The sequence below is a fragment of the Portunus trituberculatus genome, chromosome 23 (assembly GCF_017591435.1).
Source record: "Portunus trituberculatus isolate SZX2019 chromosome 23, ASM1759143v1, whole genome shotgun sequence".
NCBI lineage: Eukaryota > Metazoa > Arthropoda > Malacostraca > Decapoda > Portunidae > Portunus > Portunus trituberculatus.
This window is the reverse complement of record NC_059277.1, coordinates 15,979,753-15,987,840: the sequence shown is the minus strand read 5'-3', so window position 1 is coordinate 15,987,840 and position 8,088 is coordinate 15,979,753. Positions and strand designations below refer to the sequence as shown.

At 37.9% G+C, this 8,088-nt stretch overlaps 1 long non-coding RNA gene across 2 annotated transcripts in view; it reads left to right on the top strand.

Annotated features, from left to right (window-relative positions):
• Positions 1–8,088, top strand: part of LOC123507959 — a 38,184-nt gene that overhangs the window by 26,822 nt on the left and 3,274 nt on the right. The window contains exons 2-3 of one of the 2 annotated variants that reach the window (XR_006675841.1): positions 5,109–5,269; positions 5,526–7,745. This is a non-coding gene — a long non-coding RNA (uncharacterized LOC123507959). Of the gene's footprint in view, positions 1–5,108; positions 5,270–5,525; positions 7,746–8,088 lie in introns of those variants that run through there. The other variant, XR_006675842.1, reaches the window with a different exon arrangement.

Below are 8,088 nucleotides of genomic sequence, written 5' to 3'. Positions count from 1 at the left end.
AGTGAGAAGGATTTATGACATGAATTCAGCTTATTAATGATGTTGCCCTGGATTTCATTTGTATCCGTGCGGCCGGACTCTATTGCCTGAAGGGCTGACATAGAGTCCGAAAAAATGACAATTGAATTATGAATTGAATTTAAAGCATAATCTATGGCTTTGTCAATAGCAAAAATTTCAGCAGAAAAAACCGATGTATGGGTAGGCAGCCGGAACCTGAGGGCACATTCACACGACCATACACTTGCACCCACACATTCACCTGTCTTGGAGCCGTCTGTGTAGAGATGTAGGGATGGAGGGAGGCCAGCGACGAGGGCTCGGAAGTGGTGTTGGAGCTCCACCTCGGTAACCACAGCCTTCTTCCCCTGAAGCCAGTTGATGTTGAAGGTGGTGGTGGGAAGTTTCCATGGGGGAAGGGTGGGCAGCACGAGCTGGTCCGCATCGTCCAGTCTCACGCCCTTAGCAACTGAAAACTTAAATCCCCATAATGAGGCCCAATGCTGGACGGAATCAAGAGCATCCTGAATCCGCCCGCTGAGAATTGTGCGTTAGGCGAGGAGTGCCATAACGCACAATCGTCGGCGTACAATGAGTATTTAAGATTCCTTGGGACGGGAGTTGTTGACAGAATATCATTAATCATTATACAAAATAAAATGGGACTAAGAACACTACCCTGCGGCACCCCGTTCTCCTGGACGAAAACGTCCGAGATTACGTTACCAGGAAGCTTGACAGAGAATGTTCTGTCCTGAAGAAAATTATAAACAAAAATGGGCAAGTTACCTCTGAAGCCATGAGCGTAGAGTTTCATGAGGATGCCGTGTCGCCATGTCATGTCGAAGGCTTTGTGGATGTCTAAAAACACCCCTATCATGAATTCTTTTTGGCAAAAGCCTCTGAAATGCAATGCTCCAGGTGTGTTAGGTGATCCATCGTGCTTCGGTACTTCCGAAAGCCTATATATATATATATATACAGTAAGGTCCCGGTTACGCCGGTCTCGAGTTACATCAAACTCGCACTTATGTCAGTCCACTATAAGGCAATTTAAGATTTAAAAAATAGAAAATTTATAAATCGTAAAGTGCGGGGTTTATTGTTATTGTTGGCCGCCAGGCGTCACTAGTGGTTATCCACCACACCGCCCACCTCATGCTTGAATACAATAACACTCTACGTACCTCAGTTCCACCACACCGTCGCCCCTGGCAAGAGTGTTCCTACATCTGCGTTTGCTGACTATCTTAGTATCTTGCTTAATGGCACCAAAAAGAAAACTCCTGAGTGATAGCAGTGATGCTAAGAAAAGGAAAACCAGTACGCTACAAGAAAAAGTGGACATAATTAAAAGGCATGAGAAGGGAGGCAGCAGCTGTGTGTAAAAGAGTGAAGAAGAAAATGGGAAGCCCGTTACCATGACAACGGGGAGGTTGACGACCTTGAGGGCTCATGCACCTATCACAACAATAACAACTCCGGAGCCTTCACCTGGGCCACACGACACTCGCAGCTGACTTGCACCGTCTGCGCTTGTCTGCTGATCCCTATTGCCCTTTCCTATTGCATTTCCTGCCCCGCTGCCCACGCTTCTACTCCCACCGCACTGCACGCTCCCAGCTGTCCGCCCTGGGCGGACATTCGACCTGCCCACCCTCCTGGCGGCCTCAGGCATCCACCCCTCTGGCAACATGCATTTCTTCGCGTTCGCGGCCCTAATCAACAACAAAAACAAGCTTGTGTTTCATATTCCTACATACTTGTAAATAATATAACAATATAACCTTTTACTTATATAATGCTTCTACTCCTACCGCACTCCACAAAGCTCCCAGCTGTCCGCCCTGGGCGTCACAACATTCGACCTGCCCACCCTCCTGGCGGCCTCAGGCCGCCCCTCTCGGCAACCTGCAGTCCTTCGCGTTCGCGGCCCTAATCAATATATTCCTACATAGTTGTAAATAATATACCAATATAACAATATAACCTTTACTTACCTGAATAACCATAAAAAATTATTGGTTGAAAACTCGATAATATGCTTTGAAAGTACAAAAACTTGAGTTACGTACAAAATCGACTTACGTCATGTTTCAGGAACGTAACTCTGACGTAACTCGGGACCTTACTGTATATATATATATATATATATATATATATATATATATATATATATATATATATATATATATATATATGAAGGGTAAAGGGCAGCCATGTTTCTTTACAGATACGCAATTACTGTATATATATCTGACTTATACGAATTCCCCACCCCACAAAGAAATTAAACTCAGACTTTTAAGAATTTGGGATTATTATTGTGTATCCAAAATCTTCAGACCCTAAATTACTAGATGGTATAGTTTATTTTTTTTAATGATTAAATACCCTTCCCATCAGGAAGCCATTTTTAAATGTTTTATGTGGCTGTGTTATAGCATGACTCGCTCTACACAGTACAGGCAACCCCCGCTTAAAGAAGGGGTTTCATTCGTAAAAAACACTTCGTTAAGTGAAACTTCGTTAAGTGAACTGATTATAACAAGTTTAACCCCTGACTTAAACTTCCATTGAGAGTAAACAAAGTGAGAGTGCATCATAGTACAGTGAAAGGTTTAATGAAAGTAAAAATTATAAAGTTAAACATTTAGGCAGTTAAATTTGTCATTATAATGTACACTAATGTATGTATGTACGTAACTTTGTATTGTTGATGATCTTAAATTTATGAAGGGAGGGAGAGTGAAACGGGAAAGACACTAACCGGCAACCTATGGAATGTAAACAAGGGGCGTATCATTGTATCACATGCAAAACTTATGTACCACATTTCCACAAGGCTTTCCATTTTATCCATTGTAGAGTCACGAGTTCAGGTGGTTGTTCTAGCTTGCAAGGAAGATATGGTCTCATCAGCCTTCTTAATAGTCTGCTGACTTGAAAATTGTAGAGACAGTAAATGGAGGCAAGATGGTGGCGAGCATTGCTATAGTTTTCTCGCCTCTCTCGTGTCTGTGAATAATATCCAGCTTCACTTCGAGAGTAAGAGACTTCCTGGTCTTCTTAGGAACGCTAGGACACATTGCTGGGCATTTTGGTGGTAAGTTGAGATCGCTGTTAATGTTTTGAACAGGGGAGTGAGTGGTGTGTGTGTGTTGTCCTCAAGAGGCTTGAACTTGATCTTGATTCCACAGGTGTCCCAGGATTTCTCTTGAGGCAGGCCTTAATATTGGCAGCTCCTGGTGTATTCAAAAGCCTGTCGGCTTGCGTGATACGGCGGGGCTTTCAAACTTGGAAAAAATTACCTGGATAAAACTTCGTTAAAGCGAGTTTGGTGTTCGTTAAACGAGCAGATGGTAGTAAAATGAAACCTTCTTTGTAGTGAAATTTCGTTGTGTGAACCTTTGTTAAGCGGGGTTGCCTGTACATGGCCAGGAGTCAAGTAGGGAGGTGTGTCATTTAGCTCTCATTTTTGCCTGACAGGTATAAGTTGATGAGAATTAGAATTAGAAACATCAAGAAGAGAAGACAACTAGAAACAAACAAATGTATTGTTGTGAGACAGGTGGACTTTAATTCTAGCCTCTCTCCTCTCCCCGCCGTCATGCGTGTTATCTCCCCCTCCAAGACGCTCGCCTCACCCCATGCCTCACTGCCAGGCTTCTCCACCATTTCTCTATATCATAAGACTGATATGATCTTTTCAAACATTTTTTTTCTTACTGCCTTCATCATGACAACTTTACATGAAATAGTTCTCACTATAACACTATTACAAAAAATTATGTTGAGACAGAGGTAGGAAGCTGTACCAGACAAACACTAATAATGACTGAGATAGTGAAACAGCAGTGAAACAGCAGATTGTCATGACACTGCTGATGGCACTTTCCCAACCCTCACATTTTCTAGAGAAGCAGGTTTCTTATATGTTATCATTTATCATGCTCCAGGAAGTCATTATTGTATACACAATCATTTAATGTGCTTTCATTCATTGTTTTTTTATCTATTTGGGTTATGTACATGTTTTTTTCTCAATTTATAAGAGGAAATTCCGCGTATCTACCAGGGCCTTGGCTGCTATAATCCGGATGCGCAGGCGATTACTGTATATATATATATATATATATATATATATATATATATATATATATATATATATATATATATATATATATATATATACAGAGTGGAGACTCATTACTCGAACGTTTCAATACTCGAACGCAAAAGTTCGATCTAATACTCGAAAAAATACGTGATAGTCGAACGTCCACACCCGTGGTTGTAAACAAAGGCTCCCTGGCATCCTCTTCCCCCTCTGCCAGTTGTGATGTGCTGCCGCGGTCATCAGAATAACATTTTTCTGCATTCTATCTGGATTTTTCTTAAAAATTTTTAAACTTGCATTAACACCAAAGGTTTATTAGCGATGAAAATATCTGGTTATCAAACAGCCGCAAATTTGGTCGTATACAAAGCTCTATCATCTCCCTTCTCGTGGCCGCCACTGTACCGTTTTGATGCCGTATTACTGATAATTCTGGTATTACCTTAATACCGGTATACCGGATGGTGGTGCACATCACTAATCCTACCAGTCTTGAGATAAACAACATTCTTCTGCATTCTGTCGGCAGTTTTTCATTTAGAAACTTATGATGGCACCAAAGAGGCTTATTAGTGATGAAAATAAGGAGTCTGGTAAGAGTGCAAATGTTAGTGAGCCACAGCACTCCATTAGTGGATTTACAGTAATCACACGAGGAGAAGAGTTACAAAAGATGTTTTATGGATGGTGACTCACCCTCCGTTGACCTCCCTCCTCCTCCCCACCCTTCTCCCCTCCTCTTCTAAGTTATCCATCACCAGCCTTCCCTTATCATATGTACAAAACAAAAGTGTAAAAACAAATACATTGAAATTTTTGTAAACTTTAGGTTTTGCTAAGATTGGAACGAATTACCTGATTTATAGGTACCCATAGTCGAACAGCTGTTTGGGACAAAATAAGTTCAAGTATTGAGTCTCCACTGTATATATACATATGTGTGTGTGTGTGTGTGTGTGTTTGTGTAATTATATTGTTTTTTCTCCAGACCATGGATAAGGTAGTAAATGAATGTATGGTGTGCCAAACCGCGTGGGATAACAAACGTCATCAGCCCGTGGTGCTACCTGCTTGTGGACATAGTTTTTGCAGGCATTGCCTCATAAAGCTACGTGATATCAAGGAAACTGTTGAGTGCCCAATATGCAGGTTAGTTCCATTTTGTAATGTTACACTTTGAATTATATATATATATATATATATATATATATATATATATATATATATATATATATATATATATATATATATATACATACATATATATATATATATATATATATATATATATATATATATATATATATATATATATATATATATATATATATATATATATGTAAATTAATGTAAATTCAGTGTCTACTAATGTATTTATCTTCATATCCTTTTTTTTCTGTTTCAGAACACAATTTTTTTTGTTATTTTTTAAATAGTTTAAAAATAGAGAACTTGACAACCCATATCTCTCTAGTATGGTTCTGCTAGCTTTGCACCTGCCAATGGCCGCCTTGTAGAGAGGATAGTACATCTTTGAGTGCAAAAACAGTTGTCTTAATGTCTTTGTTGAAACAAGTGAAAGCAACACAACAAGTCAAACATTCCTCAATCTATTGAGGCTACATAGATGACATATTCATCTGAGTTAAAATAATAGAAGAGCTTCAGAACCTGGAAGAAATATTCACCATATTTTCACATATGATGAATCAAAGGAGAGCTGTTTACCATTTCTAGACGTGCTATTTACCGCATGCAACTCAGGATTCTCCATTTGTGTATACCGCAGGGGAACTAACCTAAGACCATGCCTCAACGGCAACAGCGAATTCCCACAACACTACCTGCAGTCCACTATCGCTGGGTATTTCCGAGGTGCTCTTACCCACTGCTCAACCTAGGACTACACAGGAAATTACAAGGGATGATATGAACAATGAAGTCAATGACAACCATCATCGAATGGCACTATTTTACAAGAACCACATGTTGATGGAATAGAAAACAGATAAGGTCATCAAGAGCAAAATGAAAAAACAAAACAAAAAAACGTCACACCCATAAACCCAGAGGAAACCATCAAACTCAGCATTAAAAAAAGAAAACAAAACATAATGATCACTATAGGAAGCTGACATTATCTACAAGTACATATGCACTGCTGAAGTTTGTGGACCTCAATCTTACATTGGGATGAGGACAACTACACTAAAAAAAATGCTAAATCATGTAAGAATCAATATCGTCAATGGATTTTCAAGTCAGGGACCTGGAAATCTGTGACCCCTTTGTCACTTAAATAGATCTATCAGTTCCCCCTCTTAATCTAGGTCTCTATAAAATGCAAATTTAAGAATATTTGGCTTATCGCCAAGACGGTCCGGAATACAAGTAGGTTGTTGTACCAATTGTTCTTTGTCATAGAAACAAAGTTTATCAGGATGAAGGGAAATCTTCAGAACTGACAGTAAACAATGGGTCTCCAAGATTGGAGATGTTTGCAAAAGAAAAGCGAGTAGAAGTGTGCTTCATTTCAGAAATTAGAAGTAAACAGGTTTACTATAGTCAAAGGAAATAGGTGAGAAGTATATAGAAGAATTTAGTTGGACAGTGACTTGGTATTCAATGGCAGATGGTGGAAAATCTGGGAGCTTCAAGAGCATGGACATGAGAGCAGGTCAAGTCGTAGTTCAGAGACGCAATATCTACCTATGCATTGAAACCAACAATAGAAAAAGTAAGAGGAATCAGAAAAGGAGTTACTATCAGATGTTTCAGAAAAGAAGATGATGTTTAGTAGAAGAGAGTTTGTGTCTTAAAAACTGAAAATCAGATATATGGATGTAAGTATAGCAAATGCAATTAAATTATGCAACATCTTAACCATTTTCTGGTCAGGCCTTCTGGGTACCTCTGCCTTTCTTTCTGCTACTGTCTTATTCACTTTGTCATTTTATTCATATACAGATGCTTGGTACTTTCCTTTTCACTCAGAAAATTATCTTTATTTCCACCATTCACATTTATCGGATGCCCACATCATATTTAAAATATGAAGAAACAAGAAGTAAAGAAAATATGGATGTATGATATTTTGCCAGTACGCTGTGTGTTGTTGTACCCAGCCATAAAAGAGATTAGAAAGGGCAGGAGGGTCAAAAGGAAACAGTTAATGACCCAGGCCAGCCCAGGTCAGGTAAACATCCTGTGATGTTGTCGTTCTTAGATGTTGTTGATACTACACATTTGAGATTCACGTGAGCTTATGCTTGATTGGTGAACGGTACATTTGAGGAGCGTGTTGTGTCGAACAAGACACGCCTCCATAAAGTTTCTGAAAGAAAATTGTAGAAGCATGGGGGCAGAGAGAGAGACGAGAGAGGAAGCAGAGAGGACAACCGCGGCTCTGAGCGGGCTGCCCTCAGCTGCATAGCTGAGGGCAGCATGAACGTTTTGTATTTCATATAAACAGTAAATGGAACTATAAGTTGCAATGCAGTCTTTTGAGGTAAATTAGAATGGAGGAGGAATCATGATAGGAGATTTAGGTATTATATTAGTATGTGTTTATGTGCATGTACTTGGTTCATAATGACGTCGTTATATACTTGCATTTCCATTTATGTGTGTGTATATATATATATATATATATATATATATATATATATATATATATATATATATATATATATATATATATATATATATATATATATATATATATATATATATATATATATATATATATATATATATATATATATATATATATATATATATATATATATATATATATATATATATATATATATATATATATATATATATATATATATATATATATATATATATATATATATATATATATATATATATATATATATATATATATATATATATATATATATATATATATATATATATATATATATATATATATATATATATATATATATATATATATATAT